The 21,406-nt window shown below is 34.3% G+C and overlaps 2 protein-coding genes across 3 annotated transcripts in view; both read right to left on the reverse strand.

Moving 5' to 3' along the window:
- The window catches only part of LOC134844607 (GTP-binding protein Rhes-like), a 46,759-nt gene extending 33,670 nt beyond the window's left edge, over nt 1-13,089 (reverse strand). The window contains exon 1 of one of the 2 annotated variants that reach the window (XM_063861368.1): nt 12,862-13,089. The gene's annotated coding sequence lies outside the window, so the exon portion shown is untranslated. Of the gene's footprint in view, nt 1-12,579 lie in introns of both variants that reach the window. The other variant, XM_063861366.1, reaches the window with a different exon arrangement.
- Nucleotides 1-21,406, reverse strand: part of LOC134844305 (ATP-binding cassette sub-family C member 4-like) — a 463,247-nt gene that overhangs the window by 329,707 nt on the left and 112,134 nt on the right. The window lies entirely within an intron of this gene.

The raw sequence follows: 21,406 nt of genomic DNA on the forward strand, positions 1-21,406 counted from the left end.
TCTGGTCCAAGTCTGCTTGAGAGAGGCTCAATGTGAAGCCTCAGCATCTAATGCAAGTTAAATTCACTCAAGTTGAATCAGTCAATTCAAAAAAGTCGAGATATGATACACATGATCGGTTTTTTTTTCAAGTGTTGCATGAAGCCATTCCCGAAAAGATGGCTGGGTTAAAGTTGATCTGAATTAAGTTAGATTGACTCAAGGTGGTCCTTTATGTCTTATCTTTAGATTGACGAAAGATCGATTGATTGCAGTTGATCTAATGTAATCTATAATGACTCAGAGTGGACCTTCATAGAACATCATTACAATCCCGAAAGTCGGCTTTAATAGAGTTGATCTAATGCAAGATATTTTGACACAAGGTGAATAATTCATTTCAATCCAAAATCGAAAAACAATACAGATGTGCAGATGTTTTTTCAAACTTTGCATCAAGCCATTCCTGAAAAGATGGCTTGATGAAATATGAACTGATGTAAGTTAGATTGACTCAAAATGATTCTTTATTTATCATCTTTAGATTGACGAAAGATCGTTTGATTGCAGTTGATCTAATGTATTTTGGAATGACTCAGGTGATTTTTCATGGAATATCATTATGTTTCCGAAAAATGGTTTTACTAGAGTTGATCTAATGCAAATTATCTTGACTCAAGGTGACTTCTATGTATCAGCTTCAAATTTACGAAAGATAAATTAATTGGAGTTGATCTAACGTAATTTAGAATAACACACGATGGTTTTTCATGGAACATCTATATATTCCCGAAAAACGGCTTTATTAGAGTTTATCTACTGCAAGGTATTTCGACTCAAGGTGATCCTTTTTGTATCAGCTTAAAATTCAGGGAAGATCAGTTGATTGGAGTTGATCTAATGTAAGTAAGAATTACTCAAGTGGTCTTTAATGGAAAATCCATATATTCCCGAAAGATGGCTTTATCAGAGTTGATCTAACACAAATTATTTTTAACTCAAGATGAATCGTCTTTAAACTTATGAAAGATCGTTTGATTGCAGTTAAATGAATGCAATTTAGATTGACTCAAGGTAGTCCCCCATTTACCATCTTTAGGTTCCCGAAAGATCGTTTGATTGCAGTTGATCTAATGCAATTTTGAATGACTCAGGGTGGTCTTTATATAGCATCATTATAATCCCGAAAGATGGTTTTATTAGAATTGATCTATTAAAAGTTACATTGACTCAAGGTGATCCTTTATCTATCGTATTTAAATTTACGTAAGATGGTTTGATTGCTGTTGATCTAAGGTAATTTAGAATGACTCAATGTGGTTCTTCATGGGATATCATTTTATTCTCGAAAGATTGTTTGATTGCAGTTGATCTAATGTAATTTTGAATGACTCAAAGTGGTCTTTGCTGTATTATCTGTATTTTCCTGATAGATCGTTTGATTGCAGTTGATCTAATGTAATTTAGAATGAATCACGATGGTTTTTCATGGAACATCTATATATTCCCGAAAAACGGCTTCATTAGAGTTTATCTACTGCAAGGTATTTTGACTCAAGGTGATCCTTTATGTATCAGCTTAAAATTCAGGGAAGATCAGTTGATTGGAGTTGATCTAATGTAGCTAAGAATTACTCAAGCCTCCATAAATTCCCGAAAAATGGCTTTATTAGAGTTGATCTAATGCAAATTATTTTTAACTCAAGATGATTTTTTATGTATCGTCTTTAAACTTATGAAAGATCGTTTGATTGCAGTTAAATGAATGCAATTTAGATTGACTCAAGGTAGTCCCTCATTTACCAGCTTTAGATTCCCGAAAGATCAATTGATTTCAATTCAACTAATGCAATTTTGAATGACTCAGGGTGGTCTTTATATAGCATCATTATAATCCCGAAAGATGGTTTTATTAGAATTGATCTATTTCAAGTTACATTGACTCAAGGTGATCCTTTATCTATCGTATTTAAATTTACGTAAGATGGTTTGATTGCTGTTGATCCTAGGTAATTTAGAATGACTCAATGTGGTCCTTCGTGGGATATCATTTTATTCTCGAAAGATTGTTTGATTGCAGTTGATCTAATGTAATTTAGAATGACTCAAGGTGGTCCTTGATGTACCATCTGTAATTTCCCGATAGATCGTTTGATTGCAGTTGATCTAATGTATTTTAGAATGACTCACGATGGTTTTTCATGGAACATCTATATATTCCCGAAAAACGGCTTCATTAGAGTTTATCTACAGCAAGGTATTTTGACTCAAGGTGATCCTTTATGTATCAGCTTAAAATTCAGGGAAGATCAGTTGATTGGAAATGATCTAATGTAAGTCAGAATTACTCAAGTGGTCTTTAATGGAACATCCATAAATTCCCGAAAAATGGCTTTATTAGAGTTGATCTAATGCAAATTATTTTTTAACTCAAGATGATTCTTTATGTATCGTCTTTAAACTTATGAAAGATCGTTTGATTGCAGTTAAATGAATGCAACTTAGATTGACTCAAGGTAGTCCCTCATTTACCATCTTTAGATTCCCGAAAGATCAATTGATTGCAGTTCATCTAATGCAATTTTGAATGACTCAGGGTGGTCTTTATATAGCATCATTATAATCCCGAAAGATGGTTTTTTACTAGAGTTGATCTATTTCAAGTTAAATTGACTCAAGGTGATCCTTTATCTATCGTATTTAAATTTACGTAAGATGGTTTGATTGCTGTTGATCTAAGGTAATTTAAAATGACTCAATGTGTTCCTTCATGTACCATCTAAAATTTCCCGATAGATCGTTTGATTGCAGTTGATCTAAAGCAATTTTGAATGACTCAAGGTGGTCTTTATATAGCATCATTATAATCCCGAAAGATGGTTTTATTAGAGTTGATCTATTTCAAGTTACATTGACTCAAGGTGATCCTTTATCTATCGTATTTAAATTTACGTAAGATGGTTTGATTGCTGTTGATCTAAGGTAATTTAGATTGACTCAATGTGGTCCTTCATGGGATATCATTTTATTCTCGAAAGATTGTTTGATTGCAGTTGATCTAATGTAATTTAGAATGACTCAAGGTGGTCCTTCATGTACCATCTGTAATTTCCCGATAGATCGTTTGATTGCAGTTGATCTAATGTAATTTAGAATGACTCAAGGTGGTCCTTCATGTAGCATCTGGAATTTCCCGAAAGGTTGTTCGATTGCAGTTGATCTAATGTAATTTAGAATGACTCAAGGTGGTCCTTCATGAAACATCATTATTTTCCCGAAAGATGGCTTGATTAGAGTTGATCCAATGTCAGTTGGATTGAATCAAGCTTCTCCTTTAAGGTGATCCTTTATATGATGGTCCTTTATGGATCATATTCAGATATCATATGCTTGTCAAATCCTAAGAGTTGATCTAATGTAAGTTGGATTGGTTCAAAATGAACCGGCATGAATCTTCTTAAGATTTTCGAAAGATGGCTGGATTGGAATGAACAAATAAAATACAGGAATTGAGTAGAGATTACAAATCACAGATTTAAAAATCTGTATTAAAAAGGATGATCAAGACTATGATAACAAAAGATTCAGCATGAAAAACTTATAAAGTATTTAAAAAGCATTCAAAAAGGTTGAATTTTAATTTGAAGCTTTGTCTAGATATCGTTTCATATAACAGATTGAGTGCAGTCATGAATATGAAACAGAATCTTCCGAAAAGTTTATCATTCATTCTCGAGAAATTCATCAATAAGGCGATAATGCTGACATTCAGGTTGCTGTGCACTCAATTTCCCCACCGGATTTATTAGAAAAATGTTTGTGGGCGTAGTGTGATGAGAGAAGTAACACAACGCGTAGAACACTAGTTATTTAGGCATAATTGTCAACAGTTTAAAGGAAAAAAAGCTTCTGTGAGTTTTTCAATGGTGAATGGTTTTCTGCTATAAAGCCTATTTGTACGCTTCATGATCTCGAAGCACGTAAACGCTCAAACAGCTTCCTCTGAACATTGAGAAAATTTTTGAAAATTCCAAAATAATGTTCGAATCAAGAAGGAAAGGGCTTCAAGGCGATATTTCATTTGACCCGTTCTGATAATTTTTGGGGTGGCTGATTTTGGGCAAAACTAAAAAAAACCTTTATTTAAAGCCAACCAAAAACAAAATACTTCCCAGTTTTCAGTGGTAGGAACAAAAACCAGGTGAAAATTGAACAAACCTGTGTTGAAACTTGATAGTGAATACATCGGAGAGACCATATACCACTGTTGCTGAAGACACAAAAGATCACTAAAACTGACGCAAGACTGCTTGTATTATTGCGAAACCCCGAATGTTTGGACAGCCTTCTAATGTCTATGGAGCAGTAACTACAAGAAACAATTAAATGTATTTAAAAAAATTGAATTTATAATTCAAATCTGAGATTTTTTTCTGAAAATAAACCTTCCCCCTCATAAATCATGTAGGCAAAGAGAGACAATTTTTACTCCTGGTAACAAATCAATTATGGCACAAGCTTCCTTCAACCAATTTGGAACAATTTCTAAGAAGGATTAGATCTACGAAATATATCGCGCGTTAATTGTCCCTAATTAGCCAAAATGGCAATCTTTAAACCCCAATTACTTACGAACAATGATCACAGAGGAAATATCTTTTCAAATTTGAACTCAGGACAACAATACTTTTTGAATGATGTTAAAAAGCGTCAAAACTTTTAGTTTAATTTTCGAAATTTGTGTGAAGAAAAAGACCACCCGAGCCCAAATAATCCGTTACTTTCGTTACGAAAATCGGAACAACAACATTTACGGAAAAAAAATCGGGTCAGATTTAATTTATGTGAACCAATGAATGCTTTCCAATAAAATGGCTCATGAAAAAGTTCTTCTTTTTTTTCTAATAGTATTTTCCAGGGGTTCTCAAGAATTAAGGGCGCGAAAATTAATTTCCATTAATGGCGCACCAATAAGGGATTTCCTAAATTGATAAATTCCATTAAATAATTTTCAAGTAGGCCATTAATTTACGTTACTAGCTAAGATCTCATTGGACAACTTTTAAACTTGAAAATTCCCGGGTTGACGCCCATAGAAGAAAAATGCTTATCATACAGTTTCATTCAAGTTACATTTTTGGGATATAAATCCATGTGAAAATGTTAAAATTAACTTACATGGCTAAAATCACCAAATGCAGTTTATCTGCGTGGCAACTGCCAGTTACCCTCTAGGTTTTCTCGTGGCAAAAATCTTTGGTTAGTATTTCGGATGAAACACAAAATCTCAAAACATAAATTTTTTGTATTATCTTTTGTTGAAAATATGCTAATCATACGGTTTCATAGAACGGAAAAAATTCGTATCATGCTGTTTTGATGCAATTTTGGGAATAAAAAGACTGATGAAATAGCTCAAAATTTAATTCCAGAGTATGGAAAAAACGCATGTTATAAAATTGCATAATGTGGAAAAATGCTTATTTTACTATGTTCATACACTTACTTTTACTCTATGAAATTGTATGAAAGAGTATGACAAGCGTTTTTTTCATAAAAGCGAATTGCATGACACGCATTTTTGTCAACCCGGGATAATTACGCGTTGATTGCGATTTCTGAAAAATGTCAAAACACTACAAGCCTGCATATAAATCATCCAACTCTCTCATACTTATCAGCTTGTTTTGAAATGAAGGATTGCAAGAACAAGCTAGTTGCTTTCCATTATTTCAAACAACCTGAGGGCAACAATTGGAAATGTGTGTTAAGAAAGGATATACGAACTTAATTACGCATGTTATAATGTTTCAACCAAATTATGATAAAAAAAAACGAACAGATACCAACCCACTTTAACCGTCTCATACAATTTGCAGTTTCTGTGCCTGTTAAAATTTTTAAAAGCTGGCTCAAAGGGGTCTGCTATTCCTTGAAACCAATCTCATTTGATGAGGACAAACTTACCAGAGATTTCACCAGTTTAAATTTGCACTAAAACGTTCATGAAATACATGATCCTGGTTACCGAGGAAGTTGAGCTGATTATCAGCAAAATTTTCCAAATAAGTTCGCTAATAATTTGGATTGGTGGTCTGTACTCTCAACGTACTACGTTGCAATTTTCGCTGTGTACTCCAACGAAAAAGTGGATAGGACAAATGTTTGCTATCATTTTCATGCCTACTGAAAGAAAAACGGCTTTCTGCGAAAATTTTTATATTTTTTGTGATATATCTTTTCGTAAAATTTTTAAATAAATTTTCTTTGATTCAAAAACCACTACTCCGATGCGCTTTACATCGCCTTGCTCTTGCTGTCAACGAATTTGCCAAAAAATAAGAATAAGTTTTTTCAAAAAATTAATTTAATCATGCACAAACTTCAGACAAGTTACTCGGAGACAAACTGCGACAACACACTAACTTGTTGCCAGTGTGTCAAAATGTCACGCAATATCTAGTACGTATCAAATGCTCATCCGTTATAGTGAGTGAAATCCGGTTAATCTTATCTAGGTATTTTCGCAGTTAAGTTGTCAAAAATTAACTTAATCATGCAAAAACTTCAGACAAGTTACTCGGAGCCAAACTGCGACAACACAGTAACTTGTTGCCGGTGTGTCGAAATGTCATGCAATGTCTAGTACCTATCAAATGTTCATCCGTTATAGTGAAATTCGGTTAATCGTATCCAATTATTTTCGTAGTTAAGGTTCTATGGTTGACTTTTTAACCACCCTCAGGCAAAATAAGGAAATTAATCAAGTTTTTAAGAACTGAAATGGTTAGACAGGGTTACAAAAGCCTCGCAGAAAGACACTTTGGATATGGTAGATGCTAGAATTTTGTTTTATGGTATCAATGAGCATTACCCCGAGCTGGATCCCTTCAACAAGTACTTGTCCGACGCTATTAGGAAGTACACACAGTTCGATTGTGGCATTTGCAAAATTTTGAACAAAAACTAAAAAAATTTGACACCTAAAGAAATTGAAGCTGTTTTTCGCTGAAGTCCGAAATATATGTGAGTGTATCTGATTGCGAATTTGATCTAGCGACCTCGATTTTGGCGAAAGGTCTGAAAGAAAGCAACTCCAGTTATGCTTGGTGCAAGTTTCTGCTCCCAACTTCAAATAATGAGGAACAATTTTTCAACGCAGTAGGTTTTGGGCTTACTGATTATCGACACAAAATTACATCTACCCATTATGATGAGCAATTTTCCTTGGAACTCAACGAATGCATTTTGGGACGAAAAAACTGTGGAGAAGGTCTACAATCTTCCCAGCCAATGAATAAATTTCCGTTAATTTCTATTGCTTTATAATGGATTTTTGTTTTCCATTAATAGTATAATTCTTTTTTGAGTTTTAAATTGTTAAAATGAATTTTCATCTTTTTGTGAGAACCCTTGGTATTTTTTTCATGCTAAACATCAGCACAAAACATTATTTAAAAAACTTTATTTTTGATCCTGCTTACGTTGAGAGTTGAAAAAGTTGCAAAAATTTGTAAATGATTTTTGTAAAATGATTAGTTTAAAACGGATAAAAAAATTGGAATCGGCTGGAATTGAAGTGAATTGATTCAAATTGATTCAAATTGTGTTAAACTGACCTAAATTTCATAAACTAATTCTGTCAAAAGCAATCCATCAAATTGTTTTCATAGCTTTAGTACTAGGTAACTTAAATTGATTTAATATACATTTTTTAGTCTAAATTTTTTTTCCTAAGCTGACCTAAGGTTCATAGACTAAAGCTGTGAAAAAAATTCCATCAAAATGATCTTCTTATCTTTAGTACAAGGTAAGTTTAGTTAATTTGAATCCACGTTTCTTAGTCTAAATCATTTTTCGATCTCTGATCCAATCTTGAGCGTTTTTTAAGGGAATAACACAAAGACATCTTCAAAAACGGTTGCGTTCAATCAAAAAGTTGGATATTGCCTTAGCAGCAACTGATAATGATTTAAGCTAGACCAATTTTATCTGCTAAAACTAGAGAAACGTTAGACAAAGAAGTACTTAATTGAAAAGAAATTGTAGTTCAATAGTTGGCTGGTACCCAACAACATTTTTTTATATGTGTTGTGTATTTCTAGATAAAACTGAATGGATTACAATTGACTATAATTTTGAGCGATTAAAAGTTATTGATCCGAATTTCAAAGAAAGCGGAATAATTATGCTTGGTGCAGTTTGTTTTATTCAGTAAATTTTTGGCGGTCGAAATAAAAGTTTTCGACAAAAAAATTTACCCCATTGAACATGTTGACTTCATGAAACCAAATATTATGAAAAAGTATTTCACCTCTGATCGTTTTTTACAAAGTTCTGGGAGTTTGAAAACTGCCAATTTGGCCATGCTCGGAACTAATTTAAGCGCGTTTTGAAGGCTTTATTCATAATCTCGAAAACGTAAAGCGAATTTTTGTTCTGACTTTCGTAACGAACGTAACGGAATATTTGTGCTCGGGTGGTTTTTTTCTTCGGACAATATTAGACTTTTTTAACTAGCACTTTTTTTATATCATTTGAAATTTTTTGTTTTCCTGAGCTTAAACTTGAAAAAAAATTCATCTTTGATCATTTTTCGTAAATTATGGGGTTTAAAGATTGCCAGTTTGGCCAATTAGGGACAATTATCGCGCGATATATTTCGCGCTATTAACGCGTAAGCGTAGATTTAATCCGTCATAGAAATCATTCTAAATTGATTGAAGGAAGCTTATGTGCCATAACTGATTTGTCACTAGGAGCAAATTTCATCTTCTTGTATTTTATATGGCGTGTGGTGGGATGATTTTCACAAAAATCGCAAAATTTTCTAAAGAAATTTCGTTCTTTTTATGATTAAATTAAATTTTTTTTCATGTTATTACTGCTCCATAGTCCCTAAACGGCAGTCGGAATTTTCAGGGCTTCGCCCTGATACGAGCAGTCTTGTTTATGCTTTGCAGATCATCCCGCAAAACAAAATTATTCCAAATTGAATTGAGGCTAGCTAATCAGATCAGTCGTATTATTTTCATACGACTAAACATTTCACAGTTTGATTTTGTCCAAAGTTTATAGGTTTTTAATATTTTCATTTCTCAAAAACTATTTGATATGGATTAAGGGGTAGTCGGAACATCCAGGGCTTTGCCCTGATATACGGGTAGGGTAGTCTTGTTTTGGAGTATGCAGCTCGACTATTGTGTACACGCAAGTGTCGAACAAGTTAATGTGACATTGGCTGTTCAAATCCAGACAGCTCTTTACTTCTTGCTAAAAAAGGTTTCATGAAAGTTTCTTACCAAATTCATGTTAAAAAAAACTTCTTGCAAAACAATGCTCTACTTAGATATTTAGCAAACGCTTTCGCCAAAAACTTTGAAAAAAATTATGCTTTTCTCTTCAGAAATAAAGATTTGTTGGAGCGAGTTATTGAATGAAAGTAAACTCCATCACAATGAAGAAATAAATCAACATGCAAAAAGGGGCTCTCTCATTCCTCTCATATTTGAGTGTCTTTCTGTTAAAAAAAACAATAATTAACATATTGAAGAGAACGACGATAAACAAAAAAATCTGAATTTTCACATCCCGGGTTGACCTCCATAAACCGAAAGTTCTTATCGTACAATTCCATACATCAAGTGTATGGAAAAAGGTTTGACATATAAATTTCGTACAATTTCAAATAATGATTGAAAAAAACTAGAAACTCCATTCTGCGGCTGTTTGATTCTAATAAAACAGCCTTGTAATGAAAAAACCGAGTTTTTTTTGAAAAAAAAAATGCGTATCATACAACTCCCATAAATGAAAATTGTATGATTAGCAATTTTTTGATTTGAAGTAATTTTGAATTAAACCCATTTTTTTCCCACCGCAAATCGAACTTTGTACTCACACCAATATTTTTTAAAAAAATTTTTGGATGCAAAGTTAATTTTTTGTGTGCATAACGTAGTCCTGGATACACTAATTCTGTGTGTTTCCTTTTTGTTGAATAACTTTTTTGAAAAAGGCTGAAAACTCCGACTTTTTTCGAATGGCTTTTTAATGTTTGCCCTCATCAATAACTGATATTTAAAAAAAATGAATTTTGACAAAAATTGCAAAATTTTCTAAAAGAAATTTCGTTCTTTTTATGATTAAATTAAATTTTTTTTCATGTTATTAATGCTCCATAGTCCCTAAACGGCAGTAGTAATTTTCAGGGCTTCGCCCTGATAGAGCAGTCTTGTTTATGCTTTGCAGATCATCCCGCAAAACAAAATTATTCCAAATTGAATTGAGGCTAGCTAATCAGATCAGTCGTATTATTTTCATACGACTAAACATTTCACAGTTTGATTTTGTCCAAAGTTTATAGGTTTTCAATATTTTCATTTCTAAAAAACTATTTGATATGGATTAAGGGGTAGTCGGAACATCCAGGGCTTTGCCTTGATATACGGGTAGGGTAGTCTTGTTTTGGAGTATGCAGCTCGACTATTGTGTGCACGCAAGTGTCGAACAAGTTAATGTGACAATGGCTGTTCAAATCCAGACAGCTCTTTACTTCTTGCTAAAAAAGGTTTCATGAAAGTTTCTTACCAAATTCATGTTAGAAAAAACTTCTTGCAAAAAATGCTCTACTTAGATATTTAGCAAACGCTTTTGGCCAAAAACTTTGAAAAAAATTATGCTTTTCTCTTCAGAAATAAAGATTTGTTGGAGCGAGTTATTGAATGAAAGTAAACTCCATCACAATGAAGAAATAAATCAACATGCAAAAAGGGGCTCTTTCATTCCTCTCATAAGTGAGTGTCTTTCTGTTAAAAAACAATAATTAACATATTGAAGAGAACGACGATAAACAAAAAAATCTGAATTTTCACATCCCGGGTTGACCTCCATAAACCGAAAGTGCGTATCGTACAATTCCATACATCAAGTGTATGGAAAAAGTTTTGACATACAAACTTCGTACAATTTCAAAAAATGGTTGAAAAAAACTAGAAACTCCATTCTGCGGCTGTTTGATTCTAATAAAACAGCCTTGTAATGAAAAAACCGAGTTGTTTTTGAAAAAAAAAAATGCGTATCATACAGTTCCCATAAATGAAAATTGTATGATTAGCAATTTTTTGATTTGAAGTAATTTTGAATTAAACCCATTTTTTTCCAACCGCAAATCGAACTTTGTACTCACACCAATATTTTTTAAAAAAATATTTGGAAGCAAAGTTAATTTTTTGTGTGCATAACGTAGTCCTGGATACACTAATTCTGTGTGTTTCCTTTTTGCTGAATAACTTTTTTGAAAAAGGCTGAAAACTCCGACTTTTTTCGAATGGCTTTTTAATGTTTGCCCTCATCAATAACTGATAATTAAAAAAAACGAATTTTGAAAATAATCATGGTTGAAAATTTTTGGCCAAAATATAAAGTTTGTTATTTTAATTATATCATTTGTGAAAGACAGCGTCAAGACAATTCCGGTTGCTTTCATGCATTATAAATGCAAGACCGTCCAACCTTTGCTGCTTTGAGTAAACCAAGGTCTTTATTACTTGCTTTCGGTTACGAACCATTTTCAGAAATCATTTTTGGAAAAAAAAATTAAAAGTTTTTGTAAATGGAAAAACGCTTGCCATACAGTTTTCATTTATGGAAAAAAGCTTATCATAGAGATTTCATACAGTTTTCTGTACGTATGGAATTGTTTGCTAAGAAATTTTTTTTATATGGAAATTGTATGATAAGAAGTTTTGGTCAACCCGGGATCGTATGATATTCCACATTTAGCCATGTTATTACATATAATAACTATGAAACAAATTATTTTAACATGACGGGAGGCGAAGTGGAAAAAGGCAGCAGCATGTTCTAAAAGTTAAGAAAAAGATACTCGGGGTTTTTTTGTGGTGTCGGACATCAGGCCGACTGGACGTCACGCCAAATCGCAGTATCAGTCGCGCGTTTTGAATCACTAAAAACTTTTTTTGGAAAAATTTCCATATTTCAGCTTTCTTTTATATTATTGCCTTTTTCATACACTTTGACCCTTTAATTGAAGTTCAGGAATTATCAGAAAAAAAATTGATGTTAGAGCAATTTTTTCTTTTGTATAGTTTATGCGTTTCAAAATTTGGCTGATTTAACTAGCGGATGCATCCTTGAATATTGCATTGTTACGCATAACCACCATCACGAATTAAATTTGCTCGATTTTATAAAACCATAAGATTACAAAAGTTCCAAAATGGTTGGCTATATTTCGGCCTCAAGTGCCTTCGGCTTCAAAAACAATCAGCCTACTGTCCTAGACATGATTTTTTGAGTGCACATAGTCTTTCAAATTCATACAAAACTTTTTAAAGGGTTTGACTTCCATTTATGCCAGAGTACTCAAATTTCTCTTTGAATGATCCACCAACATGTCTATATTACCATGAAAAAAATATTGTGAGATTTTACTTCTTCAAAAACTTCCAGTATTTCAGGATGTAAAGACGCCAATGTGTTTTCATATTAGAAAAAGTGAGTTTTTTATTGAAAAAAATTATATTTATTATAATTGTTACAAGATAAAAACCGCCGATAAAAGTGATTTAAACTTACCTTTCTGATCTCATCAATTACGACATACTAGTAATCGTTAATATAAGCGTTGGAAACAAGCAAAGTTGAAAGAAATCGGCAGATAAACATCAGGTAAAGGTAAACGAGAAAGAATAAAGAAAGTTGGTAATATGTTTTCAATCCCGTCGGATGCGATATCCATTTTCCATGAGCGAAGAATGTTAAAAGTGAGGATAAGAAAAAAGCGTTAACTGTATTTATTATAACATAAAACTGCGCATAGATAATTTTATTATTTTTTTTATTTTCAGTCATACATACCTAATGTGTAGTCGATGAAATATGACAACAGATACACGGAGCTGGGGTAAAAGAAATCTTAAGCCTACAGTAGGGCCACTTTTGGTGAAAAGTGCGTTCTAGCCCGAAACAGCACCCTATGCTGTGTAACGTCTTATTCCATACACATGGTTAAGTTAACCTCTAATATAATTTTTTTCTTATACTCCCATCCACTGTTGTGACATTGGTATGTCCTATCGACGCATAGAGAAGTAAAATAAGAGAAAAAAATGTGCGATTGGTGGTTGCATATATTTTGTGCACCATCTTATTTTTATATCCCATCACTGGGACAAAAATATTTAATTTTGCAGCTTCGACTTATAAACTATTGCTCGCTATTATACCTTTCCATTTTAAGTAGTACTCATAGATGCATGTAGTGTTAAGCAGAACAAAATTTATCAATTCAGTGGGAAATGTTTCGTTTATCTTATCATAATTCAGGTCCATTTTCCTAAGCAGGTTCAAAAACTGCAGAAAGAATAATTGCTGCAACTGTATTTCAGAGCCAGTCAACCGATGTCGTTGCCAACCATGGTTATGAAAAAATGAATTATTTTACTTTTAAGCGATGTCAGACAAATCCCCATAGCCTTAAACTCGTTACTTAAATTATAACTGACTCTTGAGAACATAATAATCAGGCAAAATTACCTAAACTTAGTCAAGTAAATCAGACTTACTTTTTAAAAGTATTTTTGTCATTACTGTGAGAAATGGAGAAATGTTATAAGACGACCTTGCCCTCTAACTAAGAATCATAGACATAATAATGAATTTAGAAAAGAGATACAGAGATGCAGAGATACAGAGATACACACACACACACACACACACAGAGAGAGAGAGAGAGAGAGAGAGAGAGAGAGAGAGAGAGAAAGACACACAGAGAGAGAGAGAGAGAGAGAGAGAGAGAGAGAGAGATGAGAGAGAGAGAGAGAGAGAGAGATCATAACGTAAAATAAATACGGTACTGACAAGTAGTATTTTTATCTCAGAAATCAAAGCATCAACTTAGATTATTTTACCGACCTATCATAGTAGCAGGAGCTAGTTATTCTAACCAAAAACGAGTGTGTCAACCATTAAAGACACACAATTAGAAAAAAGATAAAAAAAGAGGAAGGTCATCGAAAAAGTATGATCAAAAAGATCAACACCTAAACCCAACAAGTACGATGTACTAGAAGACATTGAGAGCAATACGATCACAATAAAATAGCAAAGGTTTCAAAGACGAACTTTACAAGAAACCAAATTTCGGCCCTCAAGTGAATGTGTCCACAAGTGATTCTACCAGTAATTAAATAGTGGATGGCACAGAGAATGCAAAAGTGAACAAAACAAAGAGCCAAAACCATAGAACCCAACTTGAAATTGTTAAAAACTCAGATTGAAGAGAAGACAACACAACCTCAGAAATTAGCCCAACGAAATGAATTAATGGAAGAATCACAGCCACAGTTGTTCGCACCCATCAGTGTACAAAGATCATTTAAAAGGAAAGAAATGCAGGTCCCGCTGTTGAGGACGAACTCCCTTGATAAATATACCCAAAGAAAAAAATCAGTGGTGGAGAGGGTTTGTACAGATTGACGTGAAGATTGAAGCAGCACACATCCGAATGAACGGGTTTCAGTACCCAAAAAAAATGAGATAGCAGTTTCTTTGCCAAAAATTATATCATATAATAATGAAGGTTAGATAATCTCATACGAATAATGGATGAAAAAATGCTCAAGAACACGTTTTTAAAAAGTCACAGTATTATCAAAAATGAAGAACATGTGAAGAACAAATGATGTATCCTGCGACCAATACATCAATAATATGAAGTATTATCGTGTTCCAACCTAGATAACTACTCACGTGCTCCAACCTAGATAAAATTACATAAAGGAACATAGAAAGTGATGCCAATTGTGCTCGAACATATGACGAGACGATTCACAAACACTACTGAACAAACAGCAGGGGATAATATGAACAATAGAGGATCTAATAGAAGTCGAGGAGCGGTAGCTATAAAGGGGAGAGTATCAATCAAGGCTACAATTGTGGATTAGAGGGAAACTTCGCCATGGATTGCAGAACTCCGAAGCAGAAAAGACTAAACTTTAGGAGTCGACAGAGGCCTCATAACAAGCAATTAAAGAACAGATAGAAGGTTGATCAATAATATATTGCACACGGGAATAGATATCTACAGATCAATTATTTTTTTTGAAAAAAATTAACAATAACAAAAAAAGAACTATCAAAACAATTTGAACACTTTGATGGAAAATAAGACCGCATTGAGAAAAGAAACTGAATAAGATTTAGACAAATTTCCCTGGTGGTGCGTGAAGACATTTTTTCTTCAGATAAAATTACCACAGAAAAAGAATAGAACGATAGAAACTCAAAATGTCTCAGATTTATAAATGACTCAAGGGCAGCGAAAACAACGATATTTTAAAGATGCTTCACAGATAATGGAAAATTAATTGATACCAATGAAGGGTGTGACTTACAAAACCAAAAACAAGAAAGTGAGCAAAGTTTCAATTTCGGCAGAGGGATCCAATCAAAACCATATGTCCTATACATTAAGCAGAAACTGAATTCGAAAAACTTTTGTCGCCTAAATAAAATGGACCTAAAGTATATCGCGGACTGACACATCAGATTTGATCTTACTTCTCATTGAAAATTAAAAACTTTTTTTTGATAACTCAATAGACAGGATCGTAAGAACAAATCAATGAAATGAATCAGAAAGTTGTAGGCTTGTGCATTGAATAAACAAAATTATAAAAGAGCGAACAGCACCAACAAACTCTCTTTTCTAAAAAGTATCGACTTTAACCAGAGCGTTGCGCTATATCGATTCGAATGCAAAGACTCTAAACAAAACAAAAAATAACCAGCTTACACATGATTGATGAATTTTCACGACCGAGTGTTGGATCATTCACTCCGTCAAAAGAACCAAGAGCTGTTATGAATGCGATAAGTTTGAATTGGTTTAATAAAATTGGCCCGCTGCCATATCATTCCTGCACGACCTTGAGAGATAGAAATTTTTTTTTGATGTTCTCACTTTACTAATGAATTCAAGTTTTGGATGCATAATCAAAACAGCAGCAATATATGCGTTTTTTTCAATCGGTTAGTAGAAAGACACAACGGTATGCTCAAAAACATTATGAAAAGCCGTAAAAAAGACCACAATTTGTTAGAAAGTCTTTATAAAAATTGTTTGCATATGCCATCAAGACAAATAAAAATGACGCCTATGGACGTAAATGGTGTGTCACCATTGCAGAGATTGTACGGATTAACTTCTGCAACCAACATACTGAACCAAAAAAAACTCCAAACTGTTGCGACGTTGAAAATAAATTTTACGACGTTGAACTGTGTTGCGACGTTGAACTGAAAGAAATTTTAGTTGTGATTTTAACAGATATAAAGAAAACTAAATGATCAAAACAAAATTGTGAAAAAAAAGAACGAACAAAAAATTAGCTAATCATACCAGGCTTGCGATTTAATCTTTTTATACAATAAATTTTTCCATTTTACTTGAATACCTAACAAATTCTCAAATCTGCGAAAAACATTTAAAAACAGAACATGAGTAGGTGATTGTGATGAATAAAATATCAACAAGAGATTAACCACAAATTAGAGACGAGACGAGACACCAAATCGAAAAGGAAGCTATCATTTTTTTTTACCACAATGAGAATATGGGGATATGAATTTGTGAGAAAAAGAGATGAAAATAGCGGAGAAAATCGAACTGCAGACAATGATTACAAAACAAGGCAGAGAAATAACAGTAAACCGCCTTTAGAAGACAAAACAGCAAACAGAAGACGAGACCCAGAAGGAGCAGCAAAGAAGACCCACGCAACTATACCGGATCAGGAATAAGACAGTACAGATCTGAAATAACCAAGACGGAAACAGAAAGGGGTAACAAAAGAAGTTAAAAAAACTCCGAGAAAATCGACTGACCAGAGACTACAAAAAAACAGCTAGAGACAAACAGCAAGTGCAAGAAGCAGAACCAAAAAACCATGGAGTGAACTCGTATGCTGGAGGACTTGTAAAAAGACCAAACAGAAAGACCAGACCAGTTGAAGACGAGATACAATACGGAGGGTATCCACTGGCGATGAGACTAAAGTGAAGCGGATCAGGTGAGACGAGAAGAACTTCAATTAACCACTAATCAAAGGGCTGAAAAGAAAACGCAAAACGTACCAGATACGGCGAACATATTCGCTCGGGGATACCCACAATTGTCGCAGCCACGTAACCAGCTACGAAGGAGAAGCTCGATATGTGCTGGAAAACTTTTGAGATCGCAAGACAGTAGGAACTATAGGGGTGGAAATTATACCAAGTGATCAAAGAAGTGTTCCAGCCAGCAAAGTAATCAACAGTGAGCACAACGTTCTCAAAAGTACATTTTTGGACACCTGGAAATTGCGAAGAATGGCGCCAGGGAACCAAAGAGTAGACTGACGACCAGAGACTATATGGAGAAGAAAGAAAATCAATTTTTAGACATTTACGCTCCAACGATCTCCAAAACTGCCTTCTATTTTGCCGCAGATTTAATATCGCTCAAAGAAGTTGACTATTTTGCTCTTTGGACTTAAGTTAAAGTTTTCTGCAGTCGAACAGCATTTGTCGACCAGTTTATATTTCCGCACCAAGAGAAGCTGGATCATGGATAGAAACCTGGATGGAAAATGATTATGGCTGCGTACGGACTAGCAGATAGAGCAGTTGACTGTTATACAACCAAGGAATGCAGTATAATCTATTGCCTTTCTCAGTAACAAGGCAACAACATAAGGTTGCTATCGCTATAAGTAGACGATTTGATATTTGCAGGAACTGAGGAATATCACGCTAAGGTAAAGATAGCACTGCAAGAATTGAAGGCAGGGCCCATGAAAAAAGCAAGTTTCGAATTTATGGAAATGAAAATCAGCACAGCGACGGACCGGGAAAATAGACATTATAGACGAAAACTTCTTTCAGCAAGAGAAATCAGTGGAATACACGGAATTGTCGGCAATCATGAAATGGATATAAGCTCAGAACAATTCACACTAGCGCGAGGTCCAATAAGACAACTACGATGGAAAACTACGATATCTAGACCTGACTTAGCGAAAAGACTGAAGGACTCTCTGTCATTACCTAACACCAGGGCACACTTCGTAATTGTACGGAAATTAAAATCAATAGTGAAGAGCTACTAATCACGGAGACAACAACAAAAGATCATGCTGAGAACAAGTACGGTCACTTCAGAAATAGAAATGTACAAGGATCCCAGCTACAAAGAAAAGCAACATTGGCTAGTCGGAATAATCCACCAAAAGATTCAGTGTCAGTGGCTGTTATTCACTAGTCCATGAAGCATAACTCCACGCAATGAGAACCGCAACTGACAAAATAGACAAAAATGTAATCCACAACAACGGCCTATCACAGGCTCTTACCGAAAATGAGTATTAACAGAGTCTCAGTGTGAGAACAGCCGTATACTGTCTTGAAAACAAAGTACTCAAGAGTAGTTCTCGCCAAAAACAAATAGCCTACAGAGAACCGCTGAGTTGTGCTCTGCTTTGACACAGAAAATCAAATTGCAGAAAATTTGATCAAATCCACAAAAGATGATGAGCTGATCGACGGCATGATGTACGATTATTTTTAATACACACCAAAACTTGGCCGGACATTTATTATCAGAATGATGGACCCAATCAGAACTTACAATACAGAGGAAGTGAACTCTGAATAGGATTACCAAGAATTCTCAGACAAATAGGAGGGGAATATGCCACCAGTGACCGCAGTAAAGAGCAGTGGAAGAATAAAAAAAATAAAAACAGAAGTAGGCAAATCAAATTGACGGAAAGCTCAACGATGAGATCAAGTGAAGAAACTTCTACAAATGTTTATGATGGAACGACGTGGACAACATTTATGACAGAAACCACAACAGACATGACGAGAGAGAAGACAAAGACAGCGAGACACAGGAACAGAAGGACACTGAAAACGGCAATCAGGAGATAAGCGAAACGAATAACTATGAAGTGAACTTGAAAGCACCATTGAAAACAAGATAAAGGATGAAGTCAGAAGCAGCTAAGAACACCTGAAGCCAAAACCAATTTTTTGGATCCTTTAGATCTGTGGATTATGTCACTAAATTTTTTGGACGTATGTTGAGACATTATATTTTGTTTCAGTGATGCAGTTTTGTGTAAACTTATTTGTCAAATGAACACCCGGGATTGTAATCTCACTCCTCCTAAGAGGCGGGGGAATATGAGAAATTTTGTTGGAGAACATTGACCTCTAAATTGATTCTTAGACATCTGCGACATCTGAGAGAGGGAGAGATCTTAAGGTGAATTAAATACCTTACTGACAAATAGTCTGTTTCTTAGGATTCATAGCATTGGTGTAGATTATTTTTCAGACCTATCGATTACCGTATATTTATTCGAAGGTTGGATGATTTTGATATTTAACTTACTTGATAACCTAATTTAGATTGATTATAAATTGACACTGTACGTTTACAAAAAATCTTACAAAAATTTGACGCTCTACGTTTACGTGATTTTTTTCTTTAAAATTTGTCTCTTGGGTTTTTAAAAATTAATCAACTAATGTTTGTCGGTTAAGTGGTAGAAATATGTGCTAAAAAACAGGACAGCCTTATGGCTAGAGGCAAAGGAAGACGAGCAAAATTTCGGGTAGGCAACCAAACTGTCGAGTGGGCCGTGGCTGAGGCTGAATGCAGGGTTTGATGTTTTTTCCCATTGCAGATTATTCGTTCAAATTTTTTTGTTATTACTTCCGCAACAAAAGTAACTTTATATGTGTGCTGGGGTTGTTTTTTTGTTCTTCAGACTTTTTAACAAACAAATTTTGACGAAACTTTTTATTTTATTTCAAATTTGTTAGGTTGAGCTTGAACTTGAATAGATATTTCTTCTGTGATCAATTTTTGTCAAATTATGGGGCTTAAAGATTGCCATTTTAGCCAATTTGCGACAATTAATGCGCGACGTATTTCGCGCTATTAACGCGTAAGCGGAAATTTAATCTGTCTTAGACGTCTTTCCAATTTGGTTGAAGTAAGCTTCTTTGCCATAATTGATTTGTTACTAAGTGCTAGATCTATCACTTTGTGATATATATGCCGAGTGGGGGATGAACTTCACAAAACATCTCAAAATTAAGAGAAAAATTTTTTTTTCTGACAAATAGTTTGTCTAGGTTATTGCTGCTCCATAGACCTTAAAGGCAGTCGGATACGAGCACTGATGTTTTTCCGTTTTTTGTAATGAAAGTGACAAAACATTTGTGCAAGGAGTGGGTTTTTTCTTCAGACAATTTTCGATTTGCTTACTAGCTATTTTTGACCGAGTTTTTTTAAATATTTTTCAAAAAATATTGTTGTCCTGAGCCTCAAATGGAAAAATTTTTCTACCTGTGATCTTTATTTATAAAGTTGAGGGGGTTTAAATATTGCTTTTTGGCCATTGTCGGACAATTAACGCGCGATAAAACTCGCTCTATTAATACGTAAGCGGAGATTTAACCGGTCTTATAAATCGTTCCAAATTAGTTGAAGGAGGTTTATTTGCTAAAATTGATTTGTTTCCAGGAGCAAACTTTATTACTCAGCCTCAGCGTGATGAGGAGGACCTCCGTTCAAAGCTGTCTCTCCAGGTTCGGCGGCGAGATTGGTCTGAACCTTCGAGGAAAAAGACTCGGCTCCTCGGTAGCCCTTCGTCAGAGCGTCTCTCAAAAGGTTGGAGAGAGTGGAAACCTAGCAGAAGTCCATCAACCACCAAAATTGTTCCGTTCTCTTCAGCCGATACCTCTTCTCCCAAGCAGTCTCCCTAGAAGCTTGTATGCCCATCTTCGTAGTGTATGAGCCAAAGCAAGCTTAATTGAAGAAAGAAAATGTGTTTGTTAACATTCAGTCATTCAAGTGTTAAATTTAGTCTCTATCCTTATTCATAACTAACCGCCATTTCAAAGTCATTAAATGTCAGGGCAAAACAAAATGCTCGTATCAAGGCGAAGCACTGAATATTCCGACTGCGATTTAAGGTTTATGGAACAGTAATAACATAAATATCATTACCAAATTAAATGTAAAAAATTAAAATGAAAATTTTGTTCCGATTTTCGATACGAAAGTTACGGAATATTTGTGCTCGGGGTGGGTTTCTTTTTTCTTCAACAAATTTCGATAATTTAACTAGCAATTTTTGACGGAGTTTTTGTAAATATTATTCAAAAAATATTGTTCTCCTGAGCCTCAAATGGAAGAGATTTTCTACCTGTGATCTTTATTTATAAAGTTGTGGGGGTTTAAATATTGCTTTTTAGGCCATCTTGGGACAATTAACGCGCGATAAAACTCGCTCTTTTAATGCGTAAGCGGAGATTTAACCGGTCTTATAAATCGTTCCAAATT

The sequence above is a fragment of the Symsagittifera roscoffensis genome, chromosome 4, assembly GCF_963678635.1.
Source record: "Symsagittifera roscoffensis chromosome 4, txSymRosc1.1, whole genome shotgun sequence".
NCBI classification, from domain to species: domain Eukaryota; kingdom Metazoa; phylum Xenacoelomorpha; order Acoela; family Convolutidae; genus Symsagittifera; species Symsagittifera roscoffensis.